This window comes from Schistocerca gregaria, chromosome 7, assembly GCF_023897955.1.
Source record: "Schistocerca gregaria isolate iqSchGreg1 chromosome 7, iqSchGreg1.2, whole genome shotgun sequence".
Lineage (NCBI taxonomy): Eukaryota > Metazoa > Arthropoda > Insecta > Orthoptera > Acrididae > Schistocerca > Schistocerca gregaria.
Genome location: NC_064926.1, coordinates 188,492,843 through 188,505,048, shown reverse-complemented (window position 1 = coordinate 188,505,048; position 12,206 = coordinate 188,492,843).

Sequence of the window (12,206 nt, the reverse complement as noted above, 5' to 3'; positions counted from 1 at the left end):
TTAAAGGAATGGAGTGTCTCTCTTTGGAATATCGAACTAGCTCAGCCTGACATCAAGTAAAATGACGGAGCTTTGAGAACCCCCTTTGAATTATTTGAATAACCCGTATACAGGTCAGTAGCAAAAACTGGAACCAGGTCAGAAAAGAAAGAGGGTTCCTCTCTCACTTTCGAGAAGAAGAAGAACAAGAAGAAGAAGGTGCCCGAAGAATGAAGAGGCCATTTTCAAGGCAAACGGCGACGAGGCCTGTCCGTTGCAGTTTGCCTTGAAATTGGCGGGGTGTTCTCCCACCGAAATTTCGGCGGTCGCTGAAAGTGTTACCTGGCTGAATTCCCGAAAGTTATTTGAAAGTTGTATACGCCAGGAGAAACGTAGGTCTCACATTGTTTACCTCTATAGGGAGGAAATGTGTCGGTGTTTGCGTAAGTTGGATAAACTTGGTAGCAGCCACTCGTGTGAGGTGCATGTATTTTGAAGTTATTGCGTTGTTGCTCTCGCTGCAATATTACGATTTTAAATAACGTTTAAATAACTCTCGGTTCACTAATAAAACAGAGTGATATATCTACGTTACCTTTATAGTTTTGTCATAACAGTCGATACAGGCGTCATTTATGGTTGTAATATTTCGTACAGTAGATGGAGAACACAAGGAACATGTGTCAAGAGATGCGTCAGTAGAAACATTTTTTGCCTTTATACTGTATGTAAGCATACTTATAGGAATGTCTTATCTGAAATGCCACCAGTATTTAAATAGCTAATGTATATTTTAAGGGATTTAACAAGTCTAGTATTAACATACGTAGCTTACTGATGTGACAGCCACATTTCTGTTAATTAAGTTGTTATTGTCTTATCACATCGTTGTTACGATATTTCAGGGCTCTAAAAAGAAAGGAATTAATGAACACCTAGGTAAAAGCAGTTTACAGGGAGAACTGATGCTACAAATACTTCAGGTGTTTGTTCACAGCACTTTGGAGAAGGCGACATGGATTTAACTGGTCAGACGAGGAGTCTTAGAGAAAGAGTCACTACAAGGAAGCCTCTTAATAGTGAAGAAGTTGAAAACAGAAATTTAGACATATGTCGTAACAGCTCGTCGGCATTTAGTGATAGACCAAATTTAATGATTTATTTATTCCTACTAGAAATGCTGTGAAAGTGTGCAAAATGGCAGTTTCCATTTTGAGAAAATGATATAAATTTGCAATGTAGTCTTAAGTACAGTACGCCATCAGGTTGCAACACAAAGCATATGAGCCTAATTTCTACTCATCTGTAATCTTACATGCTTTACATTTAAATTCTTTTGATCTACATGTTTGCAAACTTATAAAGGCGGTATCTGAAATTTATCTGATGGTCACATTGCTCATGCAACTTAAGTCTTCAATAACTGCAGACTAGAACACAGATCTGTACATAACAGTCTGGCTATTTTCAAAGGCTTGTAAAGGTAATTTTTCAATTACTGTTGTATTATTTTGAAGCGAAACGAAATGAATGAAAGTACAATGTGTTCCTTTATTTCTTCTATAGCAATGACAGAAATAGACTTAATTATTCAGAATGAGCTAATGTGCAATAACGAGTTGCATATAGGACTTGAGTCATTATTCTGTTACTTGTTTTGACAAGCTTTGGCTTGTTAAGTTTGTATGCTCATTATAGCTGAAAAGTGGGGCAGACATTCTACTGTTTACCAACAGACTGGACTGTTGTAGGAAGTACAGTATAATAACAACTAACAGGTTGTATGTCTCTGTACAAATATATTTTATTGTCTTATAAGGTACAAAGCATGTTGTCACAAACATCGATCGAAGCCAACTAACTGCAGGTCCAGAGAAGTTAGTTTGACTACTTCAGGGCAGCGACATTGTCCCAGGCGACTCCATGGAATTATGTCTCTACACTCTCATTATGTTTAGTGGTTTCTGCAAAATTGTCTGATGTTGCAACATACATGTAACAGCTCTCTTCTGTCATTCAAAACCAAATTTGATTCTGTTGAATTTTCTCAAAGCAGTCATTTATATTTTAGTTGTGGGTGGAAGAATATGGGAAAAAATGTTTCAAAGTTTTCCTGACACTTCGAAATGGAAAGTGATATATGATTTATTTGTCCCATAACATACTATTTACAAATCACGTAATCTGACATACAGGAGACCTGCTAACTTTAAAGTGAAACATAATGGGTTATAAAATAGAATTTCTTATACATTGTTTACATGCATTTTTGTATTTTCTTTACAACAGCCTATTTCACAAAAGTATTTCATAATAAGAAAAAAACAGACAGTACTTCACTACAACACTGCAACATTATTTATGGATTTTCATTCAGTAGAATTCTTTTTAGCTCAAAATGTCAAGCTATCGTCCATGAACTCTTCAGTAGTGTAGTCTCTCTAATAAAATGTTCTGGAGTACTTCTCGGGTTATCAGCCACAACGTTTCAGTGAGTTTCGGACCCATCATCTTCTGGCGAAGACTTCGCCAGGAGACTACGCCAGAAGACTTTGCCAGAAGACGATGGGTGCGAAACTCATTGAAACGTTGCGTCAAGATGATGCCACCACTCAGCTGATAACCTGAGAAAAATTCATCAGTGGAATATGCCGAGGAAGAGTGCAATCACATATATGTTATGGAGTAGTCTTTTTAGATCTGAGCACCTTGTTTAACATGTTCCTCTCATTTAGTTTATTATATATTTTAGCGACATATACTGTGTTGCCTGGACATACAGTATAAATCTTCACAATACTGAGGGGCAGTGGGGGGGGGGGGGGGCGGAGCAGGATAGTTGAGCCACATTTCGCTACATGGGATTAGCCGAGCGGTGGACTGTGCGGCTGGTCCCGGTGGAGGTTCGTGTCCTCCCTCGGGCATGGGTGTGTGTGTTTGTCCTTAGGATAATTTAGGATAAGTAGTGTGTAAGCTTAGTGACTGATGAACCTTAGCAGTTAAGTCCCATAAGATTTCACGCACATTTGAACTTTGTTTTGTGAGCCACATTTTAAATTTTCTGTTACATGTTTCCGCAAACTGAAGCTGTAATGAAGAACCTTGCATTTTTCCCACTAAATTATGTATTTGAAAACCTAAACTGGAAAATATATAACCATGAAGAAATTGTTTACTGAAATGTATTTACTACAGCATCTGTGCTCTCTGCAATGGAGATAGTTGATCCAGGCAGTGGGGCTACTTGAGCTGAAAGATAACACACTTAAACCGTCATTTGGTTCAGAAAATGCTTTTCTATAGGACTTAAAATCACATTTAAACAACATTACAAACTTAAAAACTTAAACTTCAAGTCACGAAGTCTTTCAAAACTTATTATGAAAGTGCAACTAACCACACAATCATTTTTGCTATTGATAATGGGAGACTGAAGAATTATTTCTATCTGATCTTTGTCAACAAAATTGGTGTCTTCAATTGGAGATCATTTAAACTTAATAGTCTGCAATCCTTCTTGCAAAATTAACTTTCAGTCCTTCCCCACCTTTACTGATAAATTTTCCAAAAAACTGCTTAACAAATTTTGGCAGTTAGCAGTCATGTATGTGTGAGGTGTGCTTACTTGTGTGTGAGTTGTGAGGTGTGTGTGTGTGTGTGTGTGTGTGTGTGTGTGTGTGTGTGTGTGTGTGTGTGTTGTAAAATTAAGAAGAAGGCCTTTTGGCTGAAAACATACTTGTCTAGCAGTCTTTTTCTTGTGCCTGTCTGTGACTCAACATTTCCGCTATATGGTGAGTAGTAATTCATCCATTTCATAATAATCTTTGCTATGATGCTGTGCCATGGATGAGCTTGTGCTTGTTATCGAATAATTGTCAGATTCTATTTCAGATGATTCTGATTAAGTCTTCATTTTGGATTTCCTTGAAAGATGCTGTCCTTTCACTTTTTTCTGTTTTTGTGGAGACCACAGTTTTTTCATTGACTTTTCATGACTGTATTTACTTTTTTTTGCTCTTTCCAGAAGATACTTTTTAATCTGTAGCTTTTCCTACCACATTTCATCAAATGAGGCAAGGCTTCAGGGTAAGGTCATACAGTTTCTGGCAAAACAATGAATTCCACTTGTCGAGGGCTCTGGATAGATTATCAATGTAGCACTTAAGGCAACAGTAGGCAAAAGCACACTCACTCCCTGTCAACCTGCTGTGTATATTTTTGATTATTTGAAGAAGACACAATACTTTCCACACGGACGTAAGATTCTGTCAGAACCCTATTAGTTACATATGAACTCAGAAATTCATCACCAACAATAATACTTTCATTCTGGGTGAAAATATCAGAAACTTGAAAGATTTTGCAAATATTCACACTTGTGAAAGCCATTGAGCAAATGTACTTACTGACAAAACATACTATTAAATAATTTCTAATTGCCCAAAGGATTTTACAAACATGTGTTTGTAGTAATAGCTTTATAAAACCGTTTGTTTGTGAAATTTTCTTGTGTACACAATGTACCTATGAATGTAATTTAGCATAGGGATGCCTGTCACAAATATCCCTATATTCATTCTAGTGGCTGTTTTCAGGTTATGCAAGCAACTGTTCAAACTGTCATAGAACAAAAATAAGGTTCAAACTGGAATGATTCCAGCCACTAAGTTTCCTTTGCCAAAACATAAAAACTGCACCAAACAAAAATTGGAAACCATTTACCTAATTATTTACTGCAGAAATGTGAAAATAGTAAACAGACAGCACAATGTGTATCTTGCTTCAAGACAGCTGATAGTTCTTCCCTTCAAAATGATACTGAAAACAGGAAAGGGATACCACCTATGGAAAAATAAATTGTTATGCAGTTGAGAGCACATGAGTAGCTCAAATATCCCACATGCTCAGCTATCCCCACTCTCACCTACCTTATGCTCACCTTTCTAAAAATATTGTAACCTAATCAGGTACTTCATATTTTTACATTTTGAAAAAAATTGTCTTTCATCAAGTCTTACAATTATTCACAATGAGACTTTTTTAGTAAATGTCATTTTCAATGTTTTCAAGTTCAGGACAATACTTTACAACAATATGCCTTTAAAAAGTATGTTGCATGTAAAAGCCAAGTGAAGCGGCCCATCATTGTAAGCAAGTAGCGACTACCTTGAGATGGGAAAAATGGGTCTCCAGTGTCCATAAGGACATATGTAAAGCAGTGTGTCGCAGTGGGAAAGGCGCCAATGGGCACAGGGGTGTGTCTCCTGACTTTGGCATGCTGTGCAGATGCATACCCACTGATGGCAGTCTCTTCAGAGTCCAGGCCAGACGAGATGTGCATCCACAAGGGACACTGTGGTGTTTGCGGTAGCATGTGATAACCCGTGGACACAGCAGAAAGCGCTTCACCAGATTTTCTCTATGAAGAATGGGCGATGTGTGCATGTCGTAATTCCACACCAAACCTTCTGGGAGGAGCCAGTAACAGTCGCCAGTTCTAGATGTGGGCAGCTGGAGATTTTGGGTGGAGATGGAGATTGCAAGGGCTTGGGAGAAGCAGTTAGCGACGATGTTGTCCATTACAGAGATGTGGCGGATGTCCCTTGTGAAGTGGGGCACGTAATCCAACTGCTGGTGAACAGTTGGTGCTGTTTATATGGAAAGCGTGTGTTAGCGGTTTATAGTCAGTGAAGATATTGCAGTGACTGACTTCTACGGATGAATGGAAGTATTGCACCTTCTGAAACACAGCCAGCAGCTCACGGTTGCATGTGCTCCAAGAGCATTGCAATATCAGTAACTTCTGCAAGAAGAAACTGAGTAGTTGGATTGGCGAGCAGCGCTGCTTTAGGGAGGTATCATTTAGATTCAGTAAAGCTGAGTTCCGTTTCATCAGTCCAGGTAATGGGAGCCCTTTATTTCGCAGTAGGATCGTGTTGTGCTGCAGTCAGGGGTTCAGGCATTGCGGCAGCATTACACAGGTGGTGCCAGTAGAAGTTTACCATCCTAAGATAATGATATAGGTCTTCATGAGTTTGTGGTTGTGGCATGATTTCACAATCGCCTGTGCTTTGTCCGGCAGAGGTGTGGGTCCAGTAGGGGTCTACGTCTGCATCTACATGATTACTCTGCTATTCACCATACAGTGCCTGGCAGAGGGTTCAATGAACCACCTTCAAGCTGGTGTGCTTTATGTATGAACAGAATCTGCCAGATGTCGAGGCAGAATTACGTTGTGGAAATTATTAAAAGCATCTTGCACTGAAGTGTGAGCTGAATTTCGAACTTCTGTAAAACTTTGCCAATCTTGAGGATTTTGCGTTCTTTTAAATTTGGTATGCTTTTTTCGTTGCTTCTGCAACAACGATCTTACCCATTTTGTAACCATGGGGAATCAGTACCATCACTTATTAATTTATGTGCTATATATCTCTCAATTGCTGTCGATACTATCTCTTTGAAAACATTCCAAAACTTTTCTACACTTTCATGATCAGGTCGGAAGGAATGAAGGCTGTCTCTTAAAATGGCGTTAAGAGCATTTTTATCAGCTTTTTTAAATGGATATACTCTTGCGTTTCTTTTTGATGGTTGTAGGTGTTGTGGTATTCAGCCTAGTAGCAACTGCCTTGTGGTCGCTAATCCCTGTATTCGTCACAATACTCACTGTTTGCCCAGGAGTATTTGCTGCTAAAAGGTGCAGTATGCTTTCGCAACCATTTACGCTTCAGTGGGCTCATGAACTAATTGTTCAAAATATTTTTTTTTTGTGAAAGCATTCAGTACAATTTCTGATGACGTTTTAGCGGTGATTAGGTGTCCGAGAAATTCTATCTCACTTACCCCGAATACATATTTCAATGGGTTGATTACAAAACTGGCCTCGCAGAAGCGCTGGTAAAAGATTTTTAGGTGGCTGAGGCGAAGCTTGGGTGTCTTCAAGAACGTGAGGATGATGTCAAGATATGTGAAGCAGAATAGTAAACCTCACAAGACGCCATCCAGGAAATGCTGCCACGTTTGGGCAGCGTTACTCAGGCCGAACGTCATACACATACTCTCAAAGAGCCCAGAGGGGGTGGTAATTTCGTTTTTTTCCATGTCCACGTGTGCCACGGGGATCTGCGTGTATGCCTCCACCCAGTCAGCTTTGAACCATATAGTCGCACCTGCCTGGGCGTGGCAAAATTCCAGCAGATGTGGCACTTGATACCTGTCTGGCACTGCCCCTGAATTAAGAGCATAGTAGTCACCACAAGGGCACCAAATATAATGCAGAAGACCACGGCTGCTCAGTGGTCAGACGATGCCTTGTCGCAACATTGCCTCGAACTCAGCCTTTGCTACCGTGAGGTGACGTGGATGGCACGATATTCAAGGACCAGGGGTGATAACAATTTGGTGGAGCATTGAGTGCTTGACGTCCCGCGGCATCCGGATATTTGTTTAGAACGTCTGTGAACGGTCCAGAGCGTCGAACAGGTGAAGAAAGTGGCCTACTGTCACTGTCCAGCTACCTTCAGACTCGTCGCAGAGTCGATCTCCTGGGTGTTTGCAGTATCCGCAAGCAACTTGTAGTGTCCAAAGAAATGAGCACCCATAATCGGCTCACCAATGTTGCCCACAGTGAACCTCCCTGTAAATGTGTGGCGTAGTCCTAAATCCTCATTTTGATGCTGAGTGCCATACGTTTTAACGACGGAATTGTTTGCCGTCTTGAGACACAACCTTTCAGCCTTTCTGCGATCTCTTAGCATAGTTCTAGAGAATACTGATAAACCCGACCCAGTGTCTATGAGGCACCTCACGCCCCAACCTCATGCCCCATAAACAAAGGCTTCAGTATAGTATTACAGCCGGATTCATCTAGGCCCAATGGCAGCTAACATTTGTGTTCAAGCAAAGGGCATGGTACTTGGTTGGGTCATTGCCGAAACAGCCGCAATACATACAGGCGGTACTTGGGGACTGCAAAGATGTCAGTGGGGGACTGTGAGAGTGGCTGCTGCTGCGCTGCTGGCTGCATGAGCCATTCAACCCATTGCCTAGTCTGCTGTCGCTATGATTCCTGCTGCACTCGTGCCATAAGCACACCAACCAGTTGACCCATTGCTAAATGCTGCCACCTGGGTTGCCAAGTTCTGCACGAGGTTCTGCAGGTTGGTGTCTACTGCCAGGGCTGTGGTAGGCATGTGTCGCCTGGTGGGGGTAAGAGGCTGTAGGTGGCTGTAGTTGCCATGCTTGGCGCCGTTGCCAGTGCATCATGCATCCTGTCGGCCAGGTCCACCACGGCATCCAGTTCTGTGTAAGTCTGCGTGACTACGACTGCTTGCATCTGAGTGTGGAGGCTGGGCACTCAGATAGCGTGCAATAGCGAATCCGAACTATGTCCAACTGCGTGAGGCTCTGCAGGTTGCAGAGGACCTGTGAAGGCCTCCAATCGCTGCTTTCTTCAGGTTGCAGTAGTTTCTGTACTTACTGCTTCTCAGACAACGAAATCTGTCCTATTAACTCTTCTTTAAGCTTCTTGTAGGGGGTTTGCATCAGCAGGCTGTTGATTATGTACTGTACTTTAGCTGCATAATTGTAGATTAGCTGGCTAACTACAGGTCCAAATTTTCCAAGGTCACTGTGATATTATTGCTTAGAAAAACCACCTCCAGTTATCTAAACCACATGAACAGGCCGTGGGGCGGAAAAGGGGCAGTCAAACCAATACAGGTCTGTCGCTGGTTGCCACTCTAATGACGGCAGTGTGGCACTGTTTTGCACGAATGACTTTTCATAGCCTCCGGTTGGGCGGAGTCTGTGCGTGTGATCCATGCCTGCAACTCAATTTCCAGGAACCGATTACGTGCCAATAGCTCCTCTAGTTGCAGTTCGAGATCCTCCATAGTCACCATTTCGTATTGCACTAAATTCTCACGCAAAAGAGGACACACTAAAAGTACCGAGACACACAAAAGGAACAAACGTGTGAGGCCTAAAATTAATGTTTTCTGCACGAGACTACAGGCGAGCACAGAAACGTTCAAAAGGAAGTCCACTCGTGATTCCTGTCCACTCACACACTCACGCCAATTCAGTCCATCACCATGTGTTTTTGCCTACCAGTGATCAAGTTAGGGTCACCACTGAAGTGAGCAATGAGTGATTTTTGCCACTTTCAAAACTGTCATTCTGCGAGCTGGCATACTGCTGCTCCCACACATTAAGTCGAAGCTGTAGACACAGGGGATGGTAACTAGGTACACGTGGTTATGTAACAACTCATTTATTAACAGAAATATATATACACCAAAAAACTAATAATAATCACAGTCGCAAGCAATTTATCAGGTTTGTGAGATGGGTGGAAAACAATATGATTTGGATATAAAGTATTTCTGGATAAAGAGTACTGTTTCTGTACCACATTTGGATATCTTGAAAATTTTTCCTTTCACTGAGGAAATTCACCACGTATAAATACAGCATGTGGGGAACGGTTTGTTAAAGCTTCTGTCGCACACATTCAGTTGTCAGATGATTTAACACTGGAAGTAAAGCAATTGTCAATCCATTTCTTCTTGGCTAACATCTTTATAGAATTTGCTATTCTGCTTTTCATAAAGAAAGGAGGTTGTGGAGAGAAAATATACTTCCCAAATCTTGCCCCATTTCTGCAAAGCAAGAACGAGTTAAAATGGAAGGAGGATATTTTGAACCTTAACTCTGCGAAGGTGATGGCTTTTATGTTCCAAATGGGTGGACACTTCAGTGGTTGCTGTAGTATCTACCTGTGACAGAATGGAACCTGTATCACCTGTAAAAAGACACTCTGCTTAGGAGAAGAAGACACTTCAGATAAAATTTTCACAAATTATTGCAGCTTATAATAAACTTTGAGGGACTGGACAGGAGTAATTAAAACACTGCAATCTACAGAATAAATATTTGAAACAAGAAATGGTACTGGGATTCGCTTTCTTGACTGTTTGACATGTCTTGGGTTACATGGGAGCTAAGGAAAGGAACAGGAGCCAGAACCACTCAGCTTGAATTCAGGAGAGAAACTGTCCATGTTCATTTAAAAAGGTATATGAATCCTGTAAGAGAAGGAGGCAGGCCTCTTACCATTACTATATGTGCGTGCAAGTCATGATATAAGATGTTGTTGTTGTTGTTGTTGTTGTGGTCTTCAGTCCTGAGACTGGTTTGATGCAGCTCTCCATGCTATTCTATCCTGTGCTAGCTTCTTCATCTCCCAGTACTTACTGCAACTTACATCCTTCTGAATCTGCTTAGAGTATTCATCTCTTGGTCTCCCTCTACGATTTTTACCCTCCACACTGCTCTCCAATGTTAATTTGTGATCCCTTAATGCCTCAAAACATGTCCTACCAACTGGTCCCTTCTTTTTGTCAAGTTGTGCCGCAAACTCCTCTTCTCCTCAATTCTATTCAATACCTCCTCATTAGTTATGTGATCTACCCATCTAATCTTCAGCATTCTTCTGTAGCACCACATTTCGAAAGCTTCTATTCTCTTCTTGTCCAAACTAATTATCGTCCATGTTTCACTTCCATACATGGCCACACTCCACACAAATACTTTCAGAAACGATTTCCTGACACTTAACTCTATACTCGATGTTAACAAATTTCTCTTCTTCAGAAACGCTTTCCTTGCCATTGCCAGTCTACATTTTATATCCTCTCTACTTCGACCATAATCAGTTATTTTACTCCCTTAATAGCAAAACTCCCTTACTACTTTAAGTGTCTCATTTCCTAATCTAATTCCCTCAGCATCACCCGATTTAATTTGACTACATTCCATGATCCTCGCTTTGCTTTTGTTGATGTTCATCTTATATCCTCCTTTCAAGACACTGTCCATTCCATTCAACTGCTCTTTCAAGTCCTTCGCTGTCTCCGACAGAATTGCAATGTCATCGGCGAACCTCAAAGTTTTTATTTCTTCTCCATGAATTTTAATACCCACTCCAAATTTTTCTTTTGTTTCCTTTACTGTTCGCTCAATATACAGATTGAATAACTTTGGGTAGAGGCTACAACCCTGTCTCACTCCCTTCCCAACTACTGCTTCCCTTTCATGCCCCTCGACTCTTATAACTGCCATCTGGTTTCTGTACAAATTGTAAATAGCTTTTCGCTCCCTGTATTTTACCCCTGCCACAATCAGAATTTGAAAGAGAGTATTCCGGTCAACATTGTCAAAAGCTTTCTCTAAGTCTACAAATGCTAAAAACGTAGGTTTGCCCTTCCTTAATCTAGCTTGTAAGACAAGTCGTAGGGTCAGTATTGCCTCATGTGTTCCAACATTTCTACGGAATCCAAACTGATCTTCCCCGAGGTCGGCTCCTACCAGTTTTTCCATTCAGCCATAAAGAATTCGCGTTAGTATTTTGCAGCTGTGAGTTATTAAACTGATAGTTCGGTAATTTTCACATCTGTCAATATCTGCTTTCTGTGGGATTAAAATTATTATATGCTCCTTGAAGTCTGAGGGTATTTCGCCTGTTTCATACATCTTGCTCAACAGATGGTAGAGTTTTGTCAGGACTGGCTCTCCCAAGGCCATCAGTAGTTCTAATGGAATGTTGTCTACTCCCGGGGCCTTGTTTCGACTCAGGTCTTTCAGTGCTCTGTGAAACTCTTCACGCACTATCGTACCTCCCATTTCGTCTTCATCTAAATCCTCTTCCAGTTCCATAATATTATTCTCAAGATCATCGCCCTTGTATAAACCCTCTACATACTCCTTCCACGTTTCTGCCGTCCCTTCTTTGTTAGAACTGGCTTGCCATCTGAGCTCTTGATATTCATGCAAATGGTTCACTTCTCTCCAAAGGTCTCTTTCATTTTCTTGTAGGCAGTATCTATCTTACCCCTAGTGAGATAAGCCTCTACATCCTTACATTTGTCCTCTAGCCATCCCTGCTTAGCCATTTTGCACTTCCTGTCGATCTCATTTTTGAGACGTTTGTATTCCTTTGCCTGCTTCATTTACTGCATTTTTTTATTTTCTCCTTTCATCAATTAAATTCAATATTTCTTCTGTTACCCAAGGATTTCTATTAGCCCTCGTCTTTTTACCTACTTCATCATCTGCTGCCTTCACTACTTCATCTCTCAGAGCTACCCATTCTTCTTCTACTGTATTTCTTTCCCCCATTCCTGACAATTGTTCCCTTACGCTCTCCCTGAAACTCTCTACAACAT